The sequence below is a fragment of the Loxodonta africana genome, unplaced genomic scaffold (assembly GCF_030014295.1).
Source record: "Loxodonta africana isolate mLoxAfr1 unplaced genomic scaffold, mLoxAfr1.hap2 scaffold_29, whole genome shotgun sequence".
Classification (NCBI taxonomy): Eukaryota; Metazoa; Chordata; class Mammalia; order Proboscidea; family Elephantidae; genus Loxodonta; species Loxodonta africana.
In genome coordinates, this window is record NW_026975011.1 from 841,532 (window position 1) to 866,659 (window position 25,128).

Consider the following 25,128-nt stretch of genomic DNA (forward strand, 5'->3'; position numbering starts at 1 on the left):
TTAAGATTAGCCAATGGTTGATCTTCTAAATTTCCTCCTCCTCTTTTCTTTTTTAGCCTCATTGTATCTAGCTTCTTTGTACCACTGTTTTTTCTGGAATCAAAATGGTATCCCTATACCAGAACAATTAGGCTAGATAAAGAAATAAAGGGCATCCAGATTGGTAGGGAAGTAGTGAAAGTATCTCTATTTGCAGATGACATGATCTTATATACAGAAAACCCTAAAGAATCTTCAAGAAAACTACTGAAACTAATAGAAGAGTTTAGCAGGGTATGAGGGTAGAAGATAAACATACGAAAATCAGTTAGATTGCTCTATACCAACACAAAAAGAACACTGAAGAGGAAATCACCAAATCAATACCATTTACAGTAGCCCCCAAGAAGACAAAAGACTTAGGAATAACTCTTACCAGAGATGTAAAAGACCTACACAAAGATAACTACAAGACACTACTGTAAGAAACCAAGAGACCTACATAAGTAGAAAAACATACCTTGCTCATGGATAGGAAGACTCAACATTGTAGAAATGTCTGTTCTGCCAAAAGCGATCTATAGATACAACGCAATTCTGATCCAAATTCCAATGACATTTTTTAATGAGATGGAGAAACAAATCACCAACTTCATATGGAAGGGAGAGAGGCCCCAGATAAGTACAGCATTACTGAAAAAGAAGAATAAAGTGGGAGGCCTCGTACTACCTGATTTTAGAACCTATTATACCGCCACAGTAGTCAGAACAGCCTATTACTGGTACAACAACAGATACATAGACCAATGGAACAGAATGGAGAAACCAGACATAAATGCATCTATATATGAGCAGCTGATATTTGACAAAGGCCCAAAGTCAGTTAAATGGGGGAAAGACAGTCTGTTTAACAAATGGTGCTGGCATAACTGGATATCCATCAGCAAAAAAAGACACATAACACATACCTCACACCGTACACAAAAACTAATTCAAAATGGATCAAAGATGTAAATATAAAATCTAAAATGATAAAAACCATGGAAGAAAAAATAGGGACAACATTAGGAGCCTTAATACATAGCATAAACAGCATACAAAATATGACTAACAATGCACAAACACCAGAAGAGAAACTAGATAACTGGGAGCTCCTAAAAATCAAACACCTAGTCTCATCCAAAGACTTCACCAAAAGAGCAAGGAGATTATCTAGAGACTGGGAAAAAGTTTTTCGCTATGACATTTCTGATCAGCATCTGATCTGTAAATTCTACATGATACTACAAAATCTCAAAAACAAAAAGACAATTAACCCAATTAAAACATGGGCAAAGGATATGAGCAGGAGCTTCACTAAAGAAGACACTAGGGTAGCTAATGCGTACATGGGGATATGCTCACAATCATTAGCCATTAGAGAAATGCAAATCAAAAGTACAATGAGATTCCATCTCACTCCAACAAGGACAACATTAATCCAAAAACACAAAATAATAAATGTTGGAGAGGTTATGGAGAGACTGGAACACTTATACACTGCTGGTAGGAATGTAAAATAGTAGAACCATATTGGAAACCGATTTGGCGGTTCCTTAAAAAGCTAGAAATAGAACTGCCATACAATCCAGCAATCCCACTCCTTGGAATATATCCTAGAGAAATAAGAGCCTTTACAAAAACAGATATATGCACACCCAAGTTCATTGAAGCCCTGTTTACAATAGCAAAAGACAGAAGCAACCAACGTGCCTATCAACAGATAATGGACAAATCAATTATGGTATATTCACACAATGGAATACAACACATTGATAAAGAACAATGATGAATCTGTGAAACGTTTCATAACATGGAAGAACCTGGAAGGCATTAAGCTGAGTGAAATTAGTCAGTTGCAAAAGAACAAATAGTGTATGAGACCACTATTGTAAGAACTCAAGAAATCATTTAAACAGAGAAGAAAATATTTTTTGATGGTTATGAGAGTGTAGAGGGAGGGAAGGAAAGAGGTATTCACTAAGTAGATAGTACACAAGAACTATTTTAGGTGAAGGGAAAGACAACACACAATACAGGAGAGGCCAGCACAACTGGGCTAAACCAAAAGCAAGGAAGTTTTCTGAAGAAACCGAAGGCTTTGAACACCACGGTAGCAGGGGCAGGAGTTTGGGGACCATGGTTTCAGAGGACATCTAGGTCAATTGGCATAATAAAATCTATTAAGAAAACATTCTGCACCCCACTTTGGAGAGCGGCGTCTGGGGTCTTAAATGCTAGCAAGTGGCCATCTAAGATGCATCAGTTTGTCTCAACCCACCTGGAGCAAAGGACAATGAAGAATGCCAAGGACACCAGGTAATTATGAGCTCAAGAGACAGAAAGGGCCATATAAATCAGAGACTACCTCAGCCTGAGACCAGAAGAACTAGATGGTGCTTGGCCACAACCGATGACTGCCCTGGCAGGGAGCACAACAGAGAGCCCTTGAAGGAGCAGGAGAGCAGTGGGATGCAGACCTTAAATTCTCATATAAAGACCAGACTTAATAATCTGACTGAGACTAGAAGGACACCGGAGTTCATGATCCCCAGACCTTCTGTTAGCCCAAGGCTGGAACCATTCCCAAAGCCAACTCTTCAGACAGGGATTGGACTGGAGTATAAGATAGAAAATCGTACTGGTGAGGAGTGGGCTTCTTGGATCAGGTAGACACATGAGATATGTCGGCAGCTCCCGTCTGGAGGGGAGATGAGAAAGCAGAGGGGGACAGAAGCAGGCTGAATATACATGGAAATACAACAAGGTGTATATAAATTTTTATATGAGAGACTGACTTCATCTGTAAAATTTCGCTTAAAGCACAATAAAAATTTAAAAAAAGAAACTAAAGCAAAAAATGGTCTCCCTGTGTGCATATACAATAACTGCTCACAATAAACCTTATATTCACATTTTGTTGAATTTTTGTTATTTTTAATACTTACTCACCTTTTTATGTAAAATGCACAGAATATCTTCAGAATCACTAGTACAGAGAGATTTGCCAAGTTCGCAGAAAAGGCTTATTAGGAATAGACCCTGTGTGTTAATGTTGATGCTGTATTTTCTAAGTTTTCCCTTCCCTCTGTCAAATAAAAAAGAAATCCTGACATAGTAAGGAGAGGCTTTATTCAAAAGTATAATTTCAAAGCAGAAATAGGTACTATTGCAATAGGGGAAGTGGGTCTATTGCAACAAGGAAAAGAAAACACTCTGAGAATTACTTCAGGAAGCTTCTCAAGAGTTAAGCAAAAACCAAATCAGTTGCCCACGAGTCAATTCCAACCCCCGGTGATCCCATGTTTGTCAGAGTAGAACTATGCTCCACAGAGTTTTCAATGGCTGATTTTTCAGAAGTCAATCATTTGGCCTTTCTTCTGAGGTGCTTCTGGGTGGGCTCAAACCTGCAACCTTTTGGTTAGCAGCCAAGCTATCCATTTGCACCACCCAGGGACTCCAGTTAGCAAAAGGCGTTTTTCTTTTATACATAGAAGTAGAAAAGTCTAGAAAAAATCAGGTGTGTGAAAGTGGGATGAGGAGGGTGCTGTCATCAGGTAATGTGTTACCTTGAGGCCAGCCTGGTGTCAGGAGGGGCTGTATGCTGGCTCAGGCTGAGGTGGCCCAAACTTCAGGGATCTGGGGGAAGGAGAGAAGCGTAGCTAAAGTTTGGTTAGCAAACATTTTATCGTAATTGATCAGTGGGGATAGGCAGTTCAGCCAATCAATTATGAGCCTACAAGTGGGACTTTGAAGGTCTGTACCTGGCCTTGTCATAGATAAACATGGGGGCCATCTGTGAGTGTCATTTAAGTCAAATGGTGGGTCTTTGTAGGAAGCCATATCCAGGAACACCAAAGGTGGAAGGATTTTTCTGGGATCACAGGCTCAGGTGAAGTTCAACATTGTCACTTCTGAAGGAGCATATAGTTTTATCTTATTTACTAATCAAGTCATCAGTGAGAGATCTATGTGAACCTGTGCATACGGTAATTTCTACCCTTTCTTGGCATACATGCTAATTGTTCTTTAAAAAATATCCTAGAGTAACTATTCATCTCTGATTAATGTAAAATTGAGAGATTTACTGAAAGAAAAGAGACAGCTCTAGCTGGGAATAGACTGAACTCCGTGATGTGGAATTCAATAATCCAATATGGTGATTAAACAGTAACATTTTATAAGTGGGGAAAAAAGGTCCTGAGTACAGTACTTGATTGTTATTCACAAACTTAAATCATTGAAAGGCATCACTTGATTGGTCATTACAGGCTTATATCATCCCAAGGTGTTACTTGATTGGTAGAAGATTATTTTAAGGTGGGACTTCCTGTGTCAGGAACTGTTAAGACAGGACTTCTGGTGGCAGGAACTCCTAAGGCAAGACTTCCTGTAGTGCAAGCTTATAAGGTGATTGCCTTGAAAGGATATAAGCCTCTTTCTTTGATTAGTTATAGTGTGTTGATTATAAGGGCCTGTGATGGGGGCGGGGAGGTCACAGTGTAGTTACCTCATGATTACCGGACATTCCTCTCTTAGAAACCATAGGGAAAATGGCTGTTCCTAGGGTGGACGTGGTACTAGCCACAGAGGAGGAGCGCCCAAACCTCAAATCAGACACTTCAGATCTTCTCAGGTATCTTGTTTTAAAATTCCCTTACGCAAAAATATCAACAGAAAATGGATGCAAAAATCATGTAAAAAACTTCCTTTGCTCTCATTATGCCCTTGTGTAGTTAGAGCCCAGAGACTGCTGGGAAACGCATTCCTCCCTCTGAGGCAGGTAATGTGGTCGTGTTATCCTTGATTTCTCCAGAAGCTACCTGCAGGTACCTTTAGTTCTTAGGTGCTGCATGAGACGGGCCTTGCTGGGAGCAGCCTTGTTTGTGGGGACTGACTGATTCAAAAACACTGAGATTGAAATCTAGTCCTGGCTGTGCTAAGTGCTGCCTTACCTACCTCTTCAGAGAATCTTTTACCTACCTAGATTTTGGTTTTGCGTTTATAAGTTGTTTTGAACTACAACACTTTTCATGTCCCTCTAGCTCTCAAATTCTAGGGTCTAGGGTTCTTACTGTAACCTGATGGGAATGGGTCCTGCCTGGTGTGACCCCTCGAGTCAATTGACAGAAACCAGGCCTTTGCGAAAGAGAAAGGGGACTTTATTACAAACAAGTCAAGCAAGCAGCTTAGAGTCTAAGCCTCAAATCAAGCTCCCTGTTGTTGGGGATTTAAGGGCAGTTATAGGATTCAGGATAGGGAACTCTTATGCATAATTCATGAAGTTTTTGGAAATAGCGGGCAATTTCCAGAACTAATTAGCATGTATGGGGGTGCAGTGGGGGTGCAATATGACATGTTGAGGTTATGACACATGAAGTTTATCTAAGGACAGCTTTCTGGCATATCGCTCATGTGTGAATGGGGGGAGCTGCTGGTGAGTGAGTAGTGAAGCTGATGTTGAGCAGAGAAGCAGTAAGATGACCTTGTGTTGTTACACAGAATGTCTTACCAGGAACTCGCAGGTCTGGGAGAGGGGGTCGTGGGAGGAGTGGGAACGGTTTAACCCTGTCTGTTACATTACTGCATGTTTTTTGCAAGTTACTATTCTGATTAATTATACTTAATGGTGTGATTACATGGGAGTATCCTGATTAATCTGAGATTAGGAAAAAATAATTTAGTTTTTGTTTGCTTTCTAAAAGCAAGCCTTTTGAGGGTACCATGTATATAGCTAATGGCAAAATAACTTTGATTTTCCTGGAATCCAGGTTTTTGTGTTCATGGAATTGGAGTGACCCACACAGGCCAGCCAACCTTAGGCGTCCTTTTGAACCTTGATGGAGTTGGTTCCCTGGAGTCACCTTCAGGTCAAATAATAGCTTAGTAGGAACAGTTTAGCAGAGAAGTTTGGCCTTGGGCATTGGATTCCTTTGGAAAATTACCTACATGCAGCCAACTTCAGAAGCAGAAACTCCAGCATCTGACTAAAGACTGTTTTAGGATGTATAGCATGTCTTGGTGACTGTTTCTGTAATCTACGCTGTGCTTTGATCTTATCTTCTGAGAAATTAACCTAATGATGACCTATATAATCTGTTTTCACTGTCCCCTCTTTGGAATGCCTTCCCAACATGTTCAGGTGGCACTACCTGAATCAAATCTTAGGTACTCACAATAAATATATTCCATTATACTAATTTTTGGTGTTCCACTAAACAAGAAGGTCGGCAGTTCAAATCGACTGGCTGATCCTTGGAAACCCTATTGGGCAGTTAGTTCTACTCTGTTCTATAGGGTACCTATGATTTGTTTTTGTTTTCGGTTCTAAGCAATTTAGGTTTTTGATGCTGGTTTAATGGTACCAATGAAATTTAACCAGTTACTCCAGTTGACTCCACCTGATGGCAACCCCAGTGTCAAAGCAAAACTGTGCTCCATAGAGTTTTCATTAGCTGATGTTTTGGAAGTAGATCTCCAGGCCTTTCTTCCCAGGTGCCTCTGGTGGACTCCAATTTCTGATTTTTCAGTTAGTAGCTGATCATGTGGACCTGTTAATTGTTTGCACGACCCAGGGGCTCCATGAAATTTAAACTACCTTGGAAATAAGGAAGCTTAGACAATGGTAGCTAATCCCTGAATTAAGGGTAACTTGTCACATCTCTGTTAAACACCAGCAGTTTTGTTAAAGAAGGCAGCACTTTGCATGTTAACAAAATGAACCACGCATTGCTCAGTGTCGTGAGAGGTGACAGTGTGAAGAGGATATTCTGCAAATACAGTGATCTCTTTTGTCTATTTTCTCCCAGCCTTTTCTAGGGAACGCCAGAGCAGACAGTGTGGTGCTCTACAGACTCCAGCCTCCCATGGAAGCCAGATTCCTGCACTTGTTCCTTGTAGCCTGGAATGCTAAGCTCTGGATCGAGATGCTGATCGAAGTGTAGGGTTGTGCATATCATAAGTGCTGTTTCTTCCTCTGGAAGCTCTGTTTGGGTAGTGGTTAGGAGCTTCGGCTGCTAACCAAAAGGTTGGCTGTTTGAATCCACCAGGTGCTCCTGGAAAACCCTATGGGGGAGTTCTATTCTGTTCTATAGGGTCACTGTGTGTCAGAATCGACTCGGCGGCAATGGGTTTCCTCCTCTAGTGATATCATTGTCGGCATGAGATGTTGTAAAAGTTGCATTGCCAGCTTAGTTTGATATTCTTCAGCCTTTTAAATTGCTGTGCAAGTAGAACTGGTTTTTATGGAAAGCCTTTCATGTCCACCTATGGCTACACTGTGTTTGGAGGAGACTTGAACTGAGTCTCATTTACCTTTAGATTCCCAGAGTTGAGCAGAGTACCTACTCTATAATAGGTATTTAGTATAACTAGTGAAATTTAAATGAACACTCATGACTGATGGTGCTGTTTTCTGACACGAAGATGATGGTGCGGGGACACAGGAGTGCCTGCTAGCTGTAGATGTCTCCTGTGTCCCCTGACTCAGTTTCCCCTCTACCTGCCTTTATGTGCATCTCTCTGCAATTTTCATTTGCAAAAAATAAAATCTTCATTTGCTCTGTAAGTTCATTTCACTTTCACTTGGTAAGAACATCACTCATAGTATTGCATTGACCTCTTTTCTATTTTGTTTTCTCAAGTAAAAGTAATGAAATTTCAAGTAAACATGATTATAAGCACAGACATAAATGTAGGCAGTGAAATGAAATGGCAAGACTGAATTCCATAGTTCCCATTGGGATGATCCAGAGTATATGAGATTCAAGTTAGTATCTAAATGAAAAAGCTAAATATTCCTTTAAAGAACTGGAGAATAACCCCAAAATAGGCTGGGGGTGTGTTCTGAGGTTTGATTTTTGGTGATGTGGGCCTCATCACTTGTCACCATGATCATGCCTCACTCACTACCTCGTTAGATTATTAACCTTCCAGAGTATTAATTTTCTAAGACAGAATAATAACATCAAACCTTTAATGTCTCAGATTCTGTTCTTTACAGACATCTTAATATTTAACCATCCAATATCACAATTAATTCAGTTTATTAGATTTCCCATTCTTCAGAAAATCATAAAGCCTGTTGCCATCGAGTTGATGCCGACTTATGGTGACCCCACGTATGACAGAGTGTTCTGCTCCATATGGTTTTTGTTGCTGTAATGTTAACGGAAGCAGATCACCAGACCTTTCTTTCACGGTACCCCTGGGTGAGTTTCTACTTCCTACCTTTAGGTTAGGAGTCAAGCACAAACCATTTGATCCACACAGGGACGTTTCTTTTTCGGAAAAGCAAACTAAACCTTAGAGAAGTTAAGAAATTTGCTCGACTTTGCACAGCAAAAAAGAATTGAATATAAGATTTTAAAACAGATCTGTAATTTCCCAGATGCCCTTAACTCTGAACTCTTCATTCATATACTTATTCATTCATTCAGTTATCAATCATGTGAGAATTTATTGGACACTTGTTATTTGCAAGACATTGTGCTGGGTGTTGGATATGGGGGAAAATGAAAACATAACTTTTCTGTATTTTCTTTATCAAGATGAGCACGGAAAATATAAATGTGTACAAAGCAAGTGCAAAAGATTGCAGCAGGAGCCTAGGGCCTAGAGGATAAAGCAGTAATGCAGCTGTGGTGATGTAAGTACAGTTATACCCGTAGGTGTTGGGTGTCAGGTGCTGATTGTCGGGGAGGGAGTTCAACGGGGAAGTGGTGCACAAGGTACAGAACCAGGGACCTAGGGGATTCTGCTGGTGCAGGGATGGAGCAGTAGGTGCTATGGCTTACAGTGAGTAGTTGAAAAATCCAGTAGGCCCAGAAATTATGGGAGTTTTCTAAAAAATGAGGCTCAAATAGGAAATTCCAGGCTGAATTAAGGGATAGTGTTTCCCTGTGACTTCATTCCCCCTTCCTAATGACATCTCAGACATGTTCACATTTTCACCCAGTTTCCTAAAACTACCTTTTATGTCTAATGTTTATATTTCCGTGGAATATTAAACATAGAAAGTATTGCTTTATTTTCAACCATCATTTTTTCCTTCCCCTGGTCATTTCTTTCCACTTCTGTGTCTCTTGGACCAGCAAATATGCTCACTGCTGCAATGGCTAAGATGCTGATGTTTAGAGTTTCTCTTTGATTCCATGAAATCAGCGTTTTCTCCCTTTACTGTGGAAACAACTTCACTTTTACTGACTTCAAAGCAGAACTTGCCCTGTGATGGAGATTTGCCATTAGCTTGATGGTCCCACATGGGGAGATATTACTCCAGCTCCCTGGGTTAGGGGTCGGGATCGGGAGGGTTAAAGCTGTTGCCTGATCCATGGAAGAACTAGTTGGCCCTGCAGCTGTCATGAGACCTGCTCCCATCATAAGAGCAGCAAACACAAGCTGCCAGGCACAAAAGGGCCCTGGCATAAATATTCAGACACTACTTGAAAACTAACTGAAAGTAGCGTCTCTGTATTATCTTTATTTTTGTTATTAAGTGTTATTAAGTGTTCATGCATAGCACTTTGCATTTTTATTGTTGACAGTAGTATAATACTATATGGTTTATTACTAAAAATAATTATTATTCTTCATGTACACTACACTACGTTTTTTATTTTGCATGCTCATTTTTTCTTTTGTTTTTTGTTGTATTTTAGATGAAGATTTACAGAACAAACTAGCTTCTCATTAAACAGTATAGATTTTTATGACATTGGTTAACAACCCCACGACATGGTAAGACTCTCCCTTCTAAACCTTGGGTTCCCTACTACCAGCTTTCCTGTCCCCTCCTGCCTTCTGATCCTTGCTTCTGGGCTGGTGTGCCTCTTAAGTCTCGTTTTTAAAAAAATTTTTATTGTTCTTTAACTGAAAGATTAGAAATCAAGGCAGTCTCTCCTAGGAAAATTTATACACACCTTGCTATGTACTTCTAGTTGCTCTCCCCCTAATGAGACAGCACACTCCTTCCCTCCATTCTATTTTCGTGTCCACTCAGCCAGCTTCTGACCCCCTCTGCCCTCTGATCTCCTGTCGCCTAGACAGGAGCTGCCTAAATAGTCTCATGTGTCTACTTGATCCAAGAAGCTCACTCCTCACCAGTATCATTTCCTATCCCATAGCCCAGTCCAATCCCTGTCTGAAGAGTTGGGAATGGTTCCTCTTTGGGCTAACAAAAGGTCTGGGGACCATGACCTCTGGGTTCCTTCTAGTCTCAGTCAGACCATTAAATCTGGTCTTTTTACAAGAATTTAAGGTGTGCATCCCACTGTTCTCCTGCTCCCTCAGGGGTTCTCTGTTGTGTACCGTCAGGGCAGTCATCGATTGTAGCTGGGCGCCATCTAGTTATTCTGGTCTCAGGCTGATGTAGTCTCTGGTTTATGTGGCCCTTTCTGTCTCTAGGTCTCATAATTATTTTGTGTCATTCGTGTTCTTCATTCTCCTTTGCTCCAGGTGGGTTGAGATCAGTTGATTTGTCTTAGATGGCTGCCTGCTAGCACTTAAGTATCTAGATGCATTCTCCAAAGTGGGATGCAGAATGTTTTCTTAATAGATTTTATTATGCCAGTTGACCTAGGTGTCCCCTGAAACCATGGTCCCCAAACCCCTGCCCCTGCTATGCTGGCCTTTGAAGCATTTAGTTTATTCAGGAAACTTCTTTGCTTTTGTTTTTTTTCCAGTTATGCTGACCTCTCCTGTATTGTGTGTTGTCTTTTTCTTCACCTCAAATAGTTCTTGTCTACTATCTAATTAGTGAATGCTCCTCTCTCTCCCTCCCTCCTACTCTTGTAACCATCAAAGAATATTTTCTTCTATATTTAAACTGTTTCTTAAGTTCTTACAATAGTGGTCTCATATGATATTTGTCCTTTTGCAGCTGAATGATATCACTCAGCATAATGCCTTCCAGATTCCTCCATGTTATGAAACGTTTCATGGATTCATCATTGTTCTTTATCGATGTGTTGTATTCCATTGCGTGAATATACCATATTTTTTTAATCCATTCATCCGTTGATGGGCACGTTGGTTGCTTCCATCTTTTTGCTATTGTAAACAGGGCTGCAATGAACATGGGTGTATATACATCTGTTCGTGTAAAGGCTCTTATTTCTCTAAGGTATATTCCAAGAAGTGGGATTGCTAAATCGTATGGTAGTTCTATTTCTAGCCTTTTAAGGAAATGCCAAATCGATTTCCAAAGTGCTTGTACCATTTGACATTCCCACCAGCAGTGTATGAGTGTTCCAGTCTCTCCACAACCTGTCCAACATTTATTATTTTGTGTTTTTTGGATTCATGCCAGCCTTGTTGGAGTGAGATGGATCCATTGTAGTTTTGATTTTCATTTCTGTAATGGCTGATGATCGTGAGCATTTACTCATGTATCTGTTAGTTAACTCTATGTCCTCTTTAGTGAAGTGCCTCTTCATAACCTTTGCCCATTTTTAATTGGATTATTTGTCTTTTTGTAGCTGAGTTTTTGTAGTATCGTGTAGATTTTAGAGATCAGACGCTGATCGGAAATGTCATAGCTAAAAGCTTTTTCCCAGTCTGTAGGTAATCCTTTTACTCTTTTGGTGAAGTATTTGGATGAGCATAGGTGTTTGGTTTTTAGAAGTTCCCAGTTATCTAGTTTCTCTTCTGGTATTTGTGCACTGTTAGTCATGTTTTGTATACTGTTTATGCCATGTATTAGGGCTGCTAGTGTTTTCTGTCTTTTTTCTTCCATGATCTTTATTGTTTTAGATTTTATATTTAGGTCTTTGATCCATTTTGAGTTTCTCATTATGCATGGTATGAGGTATGGGTCTTCTTTCATTTTTTTGCAGATAGATATCCAGTTTTGTCAGCAGCTTTTGTTAAAGAGACTGTCTTTTTCCCCATGTAATTGACTTTGGGCCTTTGTCAAATATCAGCTGCTCATATGTGGATGGACTTATGTCTGGATTCTCAATTCTGTTCCATTTGTCTATGCGTCTGTTGTTGCAGTACCAGGTTTTTTGACTACTGTGGCATCATAATAGGTTCTAATATCAGGTAGTGTAAGGCCTCCCACTTTGTTCTTCTTTTCAGTAATGCTTTACTTATCTGGGGCCACTTTCCCTTCCATATGAAGTTGGTGATTTGTTTCTCCATCTCATTAAAAATGTCATTGGAAATTGGATTGGAATTGTATCTATAAATCGCTTTGAGTAGAATAGATATTTTTACAATGTTAAGTCTTCCTATCCATGAACAAGTTATGTTTTTCCACTTAGGTAGGTCTCTTGCAGTAGTTTCTTATAGTTTTCTTTGAGTAGGTCTTTTATGTCTCTGGTTAGATTTATTCCTAAGTATTTTATCTTCTTAGGGGCTATTGTAAATGGCATTGATTTGGTGATTTCCTCTTTGACGTTCTCTCTGTTTATGTAGAGGAATCCAACCGATTTATGTATGTTTGTTTTGTATCCTGATACTCTGCTAAACTCTTCTATTAGTTTCAGTAGTTTTCTTGAGGATTCTTTAGGGTTTTCTGTGTATAAGATCATGTCATCTGCGAACAGAGATACCTTCTTCTTTACTAATTTGGACGCCATTTATTTCTTTATCTAACCTAATTGCTCTGGCTAGGTCCTCCAGCACAATGTTGAATAAGAGTGTTGATAAAGGGAATCCTTGTCTGGTTCCCATTCTCAAGGGGAATGCTTTCAGTCTCTCTCCATTTAGGATGGTATTGGATGTTGGCTTTGCATAAATGCCCTTTATTATGTTGAGGAATTTTCCTTCTGTTTCTATTTTGCTTAGAATTTTTATTAGGAATGGGTGTTGGACTTTGTCAAATGCCTTTTCTGGATCAATTATAAGATCACGTGGTTCTTGTCTTTTGTTTTATTTATATGATGGATTACATTAATTGTTTTTCTAATGTTGAACCATCCCTGCATACCTGGTATGAATCCCACTTGGTCATGACGAATTATTTTTTGATATGTTGTTGAATTCTGTTGGCTAGAATTTTGTTGAGGATTTTTCTGTCCAAGTTCATGAGGGATATAGGCTTGTAATTTTCTTTCTTTCTTTTTTTTTTTTTTTGTGGTGTCTTTACCTGGTTTTGGTATTAGGGTTATGCTGGCTTCATAGAATGAGTTTGGGAGTATTCCATCCTTTTCTGTGCTCTGAAATATCTTTAGTAGTAGTGGTGTTAACTCTTCTATAAAAGTTTGGTAGACTTCTTCAGTGAAGCTGTCAGGGCCAGGGCTTTCCTTTGTTGGGAGATTTTTAAATTACTTTTTCAATCTCTTCTTTTGCTATGGGTTTGTTTCAGTGTTCTGTATCTGTTTGTTTGTGTTTGTTTAGGTAAGTAATATGTTTCTACAAATTTGTCCATTTCCTCTAGGTTTTCAAATTTATTTGAGTACAGTTTTTCATAGTATTCTGTTATGATTCTTTTAATTTCTGTTGGGTCTGTTGTGACATTGCCCATCTGATTTCTTGCTCAGGTTTTTTCCTTCTTCTCTTGTTTCTCTTTTGTCAGTCTGGCCAGTGGTTTATTGATTTTGTTAATCTTTTCAATAACCAGCTTTTGGTATTGTTAACTCTTTCAGTTGTTTTTCTGTTCTCCATTTCATTTAATTCTGCTCTAACTTTTACTATTTGCTTTCTTCTGGTGCCTGAGGCTTTCTTTTGTTGCTCTCTTTCTATTTTGTTCAAGTTGTAGTGATAATTCTTGGATTTGGCCCTTTCTTATTTTTGTATGTGTGCATTTATTTATACATAAATCAACCTCTGAGCACTGCTTTAGCTGTATCCCAAAGTTTCTGATAGGAAGTGTTTTCATTCTCATTGGATTCTTTATTCCATCCTTAATTTTGTTCTATAATCCATTTGTTTTTGAGCAAAGTGTTATTCAGTTTCCATGTGTTTGATTTCTTTTCCCTGATTTTTCTGCTATTGACATCTAGTTTTATGACTTTATGGCCACAGAAGATGCTTTGTAATACTTTGTTGTTTTGGAATCTGCTATGTCTTGCTTTATGGCCTAATATGTGGTCTATTCTAGAGAATGTTCCATGTGTGTTGGAAAAGAAAGTATACTTGGATGCTGTTGGGTGGAGTGTTCTGTATATGTCTATGAGGTCGAGTTGGTTGATTGTGGCATTTAGATCTTCCATGTCTTTATTGAGCTTATTTCTGGTTATTCTGTCCTTCACTGAAAGTCGTGTGTTGGAGTCTCCTACTATTATTGTGGAGTTGTCTATCTTGCTTTTAAATGCTATTAAAGTTTGTTTTATGTATATTGAAGCCCTGTCATTGGGTGCATAAATATTTAATATGGTAATATCCTCCTGGTATACTGTCCCTTTAATCATTATATAGTGACCTTCCTTATCCTTTGTGGTAGATTTAAGTTTGAAGTCTGTTTTGTCAGAAATTAGTATAGCCACTCCTGCTCTTTTTTGTTTATTGTTTGCTTGATATGTTTTTTTTCCATCGTTTGAGCTTTAGTTTGTTTGTGCCTTTAAGTCTAAGGTGTGTCTCTTGTAGGCAACATATAGACGGATCATTTTTTTAAATCCATTCTGCAACTGTCTATTGGTGCATTTAGTCCATTTACATTCAGCGTGATTATAGATAGGCATGAGTTCAGTGCTGTCATTTTGATGTCTTTTTTTGTGTGTTGTTGACAGTTTCATTTTTTCACTTAGTTTTTTGTCCTGAGTAGTTTTTCTTTGTAAATTGGGTGTTGCTTTTTTTCATTGTTGTTGATTTTGTTTTTGCTGAGTCTTTATGTTTTTCTTGTATTTTATTTTGATGTGTAGGACTGTTAGTCTCCTTTGTGGTTACATTAATATTTACCCCTATATTTGTAAATTTAAACCTTACTTGTATCTCCCTGTATCTCCTTGAGTTCCTCTACATATGGAAGATCTGTAACTACTAGTTCATGTAGTCCCTCTTGATTGATTTAATGTTGTCATATTTTACATAATGACATCACTGATTCTCTGAGCGTTTTTCTATCTTGTTTCATTTTCGTGACTTCCCTATCTAGGTTGATACCTGGTTGCTCTATCCTGTGTTCCAGTGTTAGGTTGATATCTGATATTATTGATTTTCTTACCAGAGAGTTCCCTTTAGTATTTCTTGTAGTTTTGATCTGGTATTTTGTAAATTAACTAACTTTCTGTTTATCTGGAAATGTCTTAATTTCACTTTCATATTTGAGAGACAGTTTTGCTGGATATATGACTGTTGGCTGGCAGTTTGTCTCCTTCAGTGCTTTATATATGTCATCCCATTGCCTTCTTGCCTGTAGTTTTTCTGCTGCGTAGTCTGAGCTTATCCTTATTGATTCGCCTTTGTAGGTAACTTTTCGTGTATCCCTGGCCTCTCTTAAAATTTTCTCTTTATCTTTGGTTTTGGCAAGTTTGATTATAATATGTCTTGGTGCTTTTCTTTTGGGGTCTACTGTATATGGGGTTCGATGAGGATCTTGGATAGATATCCTTTCACTTTTTATGATGTCAGGAAAATTTTTTGCCAACAAATATTCAAGAATTCTCTCTGTATTTTCTGTTATCCCTCCCTGTTCTGGTACTCCAATCACTCATAGGTTATTCTTCTTGATAGAGTACCACATGATTCCTGGGTTTCTTCATTTTTTTTAATTCTTTTATCTGATTTTTCTTTGAGTGTATTGTTGCCACAAGTTTCATGTTTAATCTTGCTAATTCTGACTTCCATCTCCTCTCTTCTATTCTGCTGACTTCCTACTGAGTTGTCTAATTCTGAAATTTTATTGTTAATCTTTTGAATTTCTGATTGCTGTCTCTGTATGGATCCTTGCAGCCTATTAAATTTTTCATTCTGTTCTTGTATAATCTTAACTTCCTCAACTGCTTTATCTTTGTGCTCCTTGGCTTGTTCTGCATTTTGCCTGATCTCCTTCCTGAGGTCTTGAAGAGTTCTGTATATTAATCTTTTGTATTCTACATCTGGTAATTCCAGGAATACGTCTTCATCCAGAAGAGTCCTTGATTCTTTGTTTTGGGAGTTTGTTGCAACAATCATGGTCTCCTTCTTTATGTGATTTGATATTGACAGGTGTCTCCGAGCCATCTATAATTTATTGCATTAATCAGTTTTATGTTTGCTCACTGTGTCCTAGCTTCTTGCTTTGTTCTGCTTTGATAGACCCAAATAGGCTGCTAGAGTGAGCTCACTTGATTATTGGAGTCTTTGAAGAACTAACGTCCTGTTACCCAATGACTAGAGCTGTTACCAGGTATATGAGTCTAGGAATCCATTCACTATTCTTGTATAGATTCAGCTCAGGTGTCCCAGTAGTCGCTCACCAAGTGTGTGGTACAGGCTTTCATCTACGATCCTAGAGGAGCAGTGGTGATTGGTGTATGCACAGGTTTCTGGTAGCTGTAGGGGGTCACACTCTGAGGAAGGTAGGGGGCTGACAATCTTCCCCCGAATGTCTGTGAGGAAGGCACATTCCTGTTCTCTAGAGAGCTCTGGTGGGTGGACTCTGCAGCCGTACTCTAGGCATCCAGTGCTTCTAACTGTAACGTCTGGTAGGCACCACTTATCCTTGGAGCCCCGTCACAGGTGGCTAGGTGGCATCCAGTCCTCAGACCCCTGCTGTGGGTAGGTGAGGGCCCTGTTTAATAGGCAGAGCGGTATCAAACGTCAAAAACTCTGCCACTCCACCGCACAGCTGAAACAGTTACAGCCAGTCCTCAAACAGATTCACCCTTGCAATATAACTGCTAGATCCTATCTGCTATAATGGGACCACATGGATCTATGCTGGGGTGAAGACAAAATCTATGGACCACCTGTGCCTGGACTGGGGCCACTTCTGCTCTGAGTTTCCAGATTAGGGGAGTCGGCAGAGTATTTTTCCCCCTTTGGTTAATTTGTTCCTTCTCCAAGGCCAGGGGAATGGCTCAGGGAGAGCAGAAGGACCTATCTCAGGCCCAGGGAAATCAAGTGTTAATGAAGCTGGCTGGGGCAGAGGGAGGAGGGATCAGATAGATAGAAGAGAGTTCTGTCAAAAGGAGGAGCTATTAGATCCACGTGGTAAATTAGAGAAAATCACTTATTATGTGCTGGGACCGCTGATTTATCTCAGATTCCAGAGGCATGTGCAGATGGTGTGCACTGGCTCCGCAGTCGCACCAGGGGGTGGGGCTGTGGCACCTCGCTTGCCTTCTTTCACTGAAGCAGCTGTGTCCTAAATGCCACCGCCAGCCCTGTGGCAGTCATGTGAGTGGGTTGGGGTGCCCCACTTCGCGTGCTTTCTGTTGCTGAAGCAGCGGTGTCCTGGAATACTACCACTAGCCTCGCCTCACTGCTTCTGCACTGTCTCTTCCTCCCCAGTCACTCAGTCCGATTTCTTAACTTTGCCTTTGACACTTAGGGTTTGTAGCTTGTCATATATATAACCGATTCACTTGTTTTTTCTGGTCTTTGTTGTAAGAGGGACCACTGGAAGTGTCTGACTAGTCTGCCATCTTGGCCCTGCCTCCCACATCTTTTGATTTCTTGACTACTGCTTCCCTGGGTGTTGATTGTGGATCCAGGTAAAATGAGATCCTTGACAACTTCAGTCTTTCCTCTGTTTATCTGATGTTGCTTATTGGTCTAGTTGTGAGGATTTTTGTTTTCTTTATGTTGAGGTGTAATCCATACTGAAGGTTGTGGTCTTTGATCCTCATCAGTAGGTGCTTCAAATCCTCTTCATATTCACCAAGAAAGGTTGTGTCATCTCCATAACGAAGGTTGTTAACCAGGCTTCCTCCAATCCTCATGGTCCGTTTTCTTCATGTAGTCCAGCTTCTCAGATTATTTGCTCAGCATGTAGATTGAATAGGTATGGTGAAAGGATACAATCCTGACGAACACCTTTCCTGACTTCAAACCATGCAGTATCCCCTTGTTCTATTCCAATGACTGCCTCTTGATCCATGTACACATTCCTCATGAGCACAATTGAGTGTGCCTGAATTTCTATTTTCTTCACTGTTATATATTATTTGTTATGATCCACACAGTTGAACACCTTTGCATAGTCAATAAAACACAGGTAAACATCTTTCTGATTCTGCTTTTCTTCTGTGAGCTTTCATTTTTGGTCTCTACTTAGCTGTTTCATTTCACCTGGATATACAATTGTCATTTTTTTAATTTGCTTCTACCATAAAAGTAGATTTGAATGAGTGAAAATAAATTTATAAAATGAGTACAGTTTATAAAATAAAATTTACATTAGAATTTGGACATTAACACAAAAATTTACATCCATAATAAAATAAAATAATTTTAAATTTATCACAAGCAACTCTAAGAGTGTTTTCAGCACAGAAATTCTTTCTTTTCCCTACCAGACTTTGAAACCACTCCCTGACTTGATAAGCATATCTGTCAGTCAGTCAATCTGTCTCTTTATTTTTCTCTATATATCTAGCTGTCTGTCGTTTTTCTGTCTATATCTGGTTCCTTCCTAAGAAATTCTGATTCCTTGTGTATAGCTTGTGATATGTTTTAATATCAGTAGGGTCACTATGAGTCAGAATCAACTCGACAGCAAGGGGTATAGGGCATTAGGTATAATTACTTTATTTCTCAAGGAAAAAAAAGGTACTGGGAAATGGGAATCTAGATCTGAGTTTTCAAAGTAGGGGTGCAGTTTAGTGAACTCTTTGATTTGAAAAATCATGCCTATGAACCCTGTTCTCTGCTGCAGCTCCTTCCTGAAAACGGGATATGTTATAAATTCTTGCTCAGAAGAAAACATAGAAAAATGAAATTAGGCTCGAAAGAGTTGAAACAAACAAGCAAAAAAAAAAGTGTTGAAACCATTCCCTCATCCCTCAATTTCTTATTAAGCCTCCTGTCTCTCAAGTACCCTTTCTCTTTCACATTCTTCTTCACTTGTCTGCAGGCATGGGCTTTTTGAGCCTTCCTGTGGTAGGATATGCACAATGTGTCTGGGATCCTATTAGCTCCTGGCAGGGACAGGGAACAGCAGGTCCACATCCTATGTTTGTGATGAAACAAACAAGCACACCATGGCTGCCTCAATGGTCAGTTGTGTGTTTCACACTGACTCCTGGACATTATCACTGGGTCTTTTGAAATTATTCCAAATCAGTTGTGTTAGGGGAGGAAGCACTGGCCCTGTGTGATTTTGGAAAAATTATTCTCCTCCAAGGAAGTCAGATTCCAAACTTTAAAATTTGATGTGGTTTTCTAAATGTCCTCTTTTAACCTATAGTGCTTTATTCAAATGAATAAACATATGGTTGTGTTTTGAGTGGGGTGAGGTCATAGAGGGGGCAAAAAGAAGACCCCAGGCATTTTAGCCTTTCCCTGGTAGCCATGTACCACAGCTCCAGGCTGGTCCTCACTAGAAGACCGTGGGGATCCTTTCACCAGCTACTAACCCAGATGAATCCTAACATCCTTCACAATTTTTGCACTCATTGGGTCTATGGGTCTATCTCCAAAATCTAATCCATCAACCTTAACCTCAGGTCAGTTGCTTCCTTGAACTTCCCTGTGTTCATTTGTAGTGCCACCCTTCACCCATGTGCCACTCTTATAGGAGGGCCAGACTCCTATAATTCTCCAGTGGTGCCCAATGGGAAGGGCATGCTGTCTACTCTTCAGCAAAATCTGGACATTTCTCCATCCACAGTCCCATACTGCCTCCCATCTTTCTCATCCCATTGTCCCCTTCTCAGCTCAGGCCCTCGTGGCCACAAGTCTGGACAGTCTTAATGTCCTTCTTAGCCATCTGTCTTTCTTCTCCTGAGCCCCACACAAGGCTCCCAGATTAAGGCTTTTAGAACAGAATTTTCTGTATGCCACTTTGCTCCTCACAACATTTCAACAGCCCCCAGCGCATGTGAAATGAAATTCTAACGTCTTGGTCCAGCATTTCAGGCTCAGTATCCTCTAGTTAGACCTACCTTATAGCTGTGTCCACTGTGGCTCTGACCATCATACTTCCCCTGCAGCCAGGATGTTATATGAATGCCTGCAAACAATTAGGAAGGGAATAATAAGTAGGGGGGAAGGGGAAAGCAGATGTGACCACACAAGGCTTAGGCCACTATTTTCTCATCATGTATAAGAAACCATCACCCATATTCAAAAGAAATTATGACATTTATTAATTTAAATGCTGAAATCTGGAATGTACAAATTAGAAAATTTTTCTTCAACTTGATACAAGTTGTGGTGTCAACTCAGACAACCTATTCAAACTTGAATTCATATTGAGAAGCTGCTGTAATAAAATGAAGACTCAGAAAGACCACCAAGTCCATTCTTCCCAGCTCAGGGAGAATGAGAGGATTAAATGAGCAATGCAGATGCTATTGTCTTATGTGAAGGAAAAACTCAATTTCTAAACCAAGCGTGTGCTGTATGATTGCATTTTATGAAAAAATAAAAAGATGCTGGGTCAAGACGGTGGGGTAGTAGATGCTTCTGGTGGGCCCTCTTACAACAAATACCACAGAAAAACAAGTGAATTGGTTATGTATGACAATCTAGGAGCCCTGAACATCAAAGGCAAAATTGAGGAATCAGACTGAGTGGCAAGGGGAGGGAGAGACGGTTCAGAAGCAGAGAGGAGCGGCCAGACCTGACCCTGCAGGAACTGGCACCCTGCAGGCTGGATCTGCTGGCGTCATCACAGTAACACAAGTGTGACATTCAGGATGCATTTTCCACGTTGGGAGAGACTGAGCGGTGGAGAGTTCAGTCACGCCTCCAGAATCAGCAAAAAGTGACGCTTTCAGTAAAAGATAAGTACTTCCATCTAATCCAACACACAGACCAAAAAACACCCCTTTGGAATAAATTCTCTCCCATTTAACTGACCATTCCTTGCTTTGCACCAAGTCCCAAGCCAGCATCAGTGATAGAAGCTTTCCCTGGACTGCAAATAGGAACTGCTTCATGTCCTGAGCCATTTCCTGCCCTTGGAGAAGAAACAAATTAACAAATGGGAAAAAAAATCTGCGGGCTCCCTTAAGCTGGGAACTCAGGGCATAAACAGCTCCTTTGCCTAGGCACAGGCATAAGCAGCCCACAGACTTTGAATGCCTTCACCCCTGCATAGACTTGGGTGAGCCCATTTCAACAGCATAGGCCCTCATTAGCATGGTACAACAGGGTATATACCTGAAGTCTAACTTCAACTGTTTCAGTTATATGGTGTAGAGGCAGGTTTGTGACATTTCAGACTGCTCTGCCTGTTAAGCAGGGTCTTCATCTACCCACATCAGGGGCTTGAGGACTGGTGGTTTCCCCATGCCACCTAGCCATCTGCAACAGGGGTCCAAGGATAAGTGCTGCCTCCCAGTCCTTAAAAACAACAGCACTGGGTGCCCATAATCTGGTGGCAAAACACGCCAACCTAGGTGCTCTAGGGAACAGGGACACGCTTTCCTCACACACAGGGACAGTTCTTACCCCTGTCTTGTTTAGTATGTGACTACCTACTGCAGCCAGATACCAGTGCCTACAGCAATCACCCCTGCTTGTCTAAGACTGTGGGTGAGAGCCAGCATCACACACTTGGTGACCAACTACCTGGACACCTGAGCTGAACCCATACAAGAAAAGTAAACAGACTCCTGAGCTCCTAAACCTAGTAACAGCTCTAATCATCTGGGGACAAGATGTTAGAGCTTCAAGGGCACTAGTAATCAAACTAGCTCACTTGAGCAGCCTATCAGGGCATAGCAAAACAAAACAAGAAGCTAGAACACAGTAAGCAAACTAAATAAATAAATACAACTTATTGATGGTTTGGAGACAACAGTCAATATAGGATCACATAAAGAGGCAGACCATGATTGTTTCAGCAAGCTCCCAAGCAAAGAATCAAGAGATCTCCCAGACGAAGACAACTTCCTGGAATTACCAGAGGTAGAATACAAGAGATTAATATACAGAGCTCTTCAAACTATCAGGAAGATGATCAGGCAAAACGCAGGATAAGCCAAGGAACACACAGACATAACATTAGAGGAATGTAAGAAGATGAGAGAAGAGCAAAATGACAAATTTAATAGGCTGCATGAACCCATAGAGAGACAGCAACCACAAATCCAGAAGATTAACAATAAAATTTCAGAATTAGACTACTCAATAGAAAGTCATAGAAGCAGAACTGAGGAAATAGAAGTCAGCATTTAGTGAGGCTGAAGATAAAGCACTTGAAACCAACGTATTTGAGGAAAAATCAGATAAAAGAATTTAAAAAAAACTCTAAAAATTAACTGGGACTCTATGAAAAGAAATAACCTACGAGTGATTGGAGTACAAGAAGCGGGGTGATTACAGAAAATACAAAGAGAATTGTTGAAGATTTGTTGGCAGAAAACTTGAGATGAGAAGATAGCTATCCATGACGCTCATTGAACCCCACACAAGGTAAATCCCAAAAGAAAGTCACCAAGACGTATTATAACCAAACTTGCCAAAACCAAAGATAAAGAGAGAATTTTAAGAGCAGCTAGGGATAAATGAAAAGTCACCTACAAAGGAGAGGTAATAACACTAAGCTTGGACTACTCAGCAGAAACCATGTAGGCAAGAAGACAATGTGATGCCATATATATAAAGACTTGAAGGAAAAAAAAAAATTTCCAGCCAAAAATTGTATGTCCAGCAAAACTGTCTCAAATATGAAGACAAAATTAGGCCATTTCCAGATAAACAGAAGTTTAGAGAATTTGCAAAAACAAAACCAAAATTACAATAAATAATAGAGTCCTCTGGTTAGGAAATCAATATCAGATAACAAACCAAAATTAGAACACAGGACAGAGCAACCAGATACCAATGCAGTTAGGGAAATCACAAAAATAAAGCTAAAACCCTCAAAGCAGGGAAAGAGAGATGACATTATGTAAAAGATGACAACATTAAATCAAAAAAAGAGGGGCTAAAAAACGTAGTCATAGATCTTTCATATGGAGAGGAAGTCAAGGTGATATAAAGAAAACTTAGAACTTAAACTTAGAAAAATAGGGGTAAATATTAAGGCAACCTCAAGGAAAACTAACAATCCTACACATCAAAATAAAAATTAAAAAAAAAAAACAAGAGAAACATAAAGACTCAGCAAATACAAAAGCAAGAACACTGAAAAACAGCAAAAGACAATATATAAAGAAAAACAACTCAGCACAGAAAATTAAGTGGAAAAAGTCAACAACAGACACAAAAAACCACATCAATATGACAGAGCTAAACTCATTTTTTTTAAACTCATACCTATCAATAATTATCTTGAATGTAAATGGACTAAATGCACCAATCAAGAGACAAAGAGTGACAGAATGGATTAAAAAAAAATCTGTCTATATGCAGCCTACGAGAGACACACCTAATATTTAAAGAAACAAACAAACTAAAACTCAAAGGATGGAAAAATATATATCAAGCAAACATCAATCAAAAAGAGCAATAGTGGCAATATTTATTTCAGACAAAATAGACTTTAAAGTAAAATCCACCACACTATGTAACGATTAAAGGGCCAATATACCAGGAGGATATAACCATAATAAATATTTACACACCCAACAACAGGGTTCCAAAATACATAAAACCTACTCTAACAGCATTGAAAAGAGAAATAGACAGCACCACATTAATAGCAGGAGACCAACACACCACTTTTGGGGAAGGATGGAACATCCAGAAGGTAGCTTAGTACAGACATGGAAGATCTAAATGCCACAATCAACCAACTTGACCTCATAGACACATACAGAACACTCTACCCAACTGCAGCCAGGTATACTCTCTTTTCCAGCACACATGGAACATTCTCCAGAATAGACCACATAATAGGTCATAAAACAAGCCTTAACAGAATCCAAAACATCGAAATATTGCAAGACACATTTTCTGACTGCAAAGCTACAGAAGTAGAAATCAATAACAGAAAAAGTAAGGGAACAAAATCAAACACATGAAACTCGACAACACCTTGCTCAGAAACTACTGGGTTATAGAAGAAGTTAAGGATGGAATAAAGAAATTCATAGAACAAATAAGAATGAAAACACTTTCTACAAGAACCTTTGGTACACAGAAAAAGCAATGCTCAGAGGTCAATTTATAGCAATAGAAACACACATCCAAAAAGAAGAAAAAGGCCAAAATCAAAGAATTATCTCTACAAGTTGAACAAATAAAAAGAGAACAAGAAAAGAAGACCTCGGGTACCAGAAGAAAGCAAGTAATAAAAACTGGAGAGTTAGTAGATGAAATATAGAACAGAAAAACAATTGAAAGAGTTAAGAGACCAACAACTGGTTTTTTGAAAATACCATCATAATCGATAAACCACTGGCCAAGCTGACTAAAGAAAAACAGGAGAGGAAATAAATAACCCAAATAAGAAACGAGATGGGCAATATACAACAGACCCAAATGAAATTAAAAGAGTCGTAACAGAATACTATGAAAAATTATACTCTTAACAAATTTGAAAACCTAGAGGAAGAGGACGGATTTCTAGAAACACACCACCTACACAAATTAACACAAACAGAGATAGAACAACTAAATAAACCTATAACAAAAGAAAAGATTGAAAAGGTAACTAAAAACCTCCCAACAACAACGAAAAAGCCCTGGCCCCAACGGCTTCACTGGAGAATTCTACCAAACTTTCAGAGAAGAGTTAATACCACTACTACTAAAGGTATTTCAGAGCAAAGGAAACCATGTAATACTCCCGAATTCATTCTATGAAGGCAGCATAACCTGATACCAAAACCAAGCGCAGACACTGCACAAAAAAAGAAAATTATGGACAAATAATTCCTCATGAACTGAGACAGAAAAATTCTCAACAAAATTCTAGCCAACAGAATTCAACAACATATCAAAAAAATATTTCGCCATGACCAAGTGGGACTTATACCAGGTATGCAGGGATGGTTCAACATTAGAAAAACAATCAATGTAATACATCACATAAATAAAACAAAAGAAAAAACCATATAATTTTATCAATTGATGCAGAAAAGGCATTTGACAAAGTCCAACAACATTCGTGATAAAAACTCTCAGCAA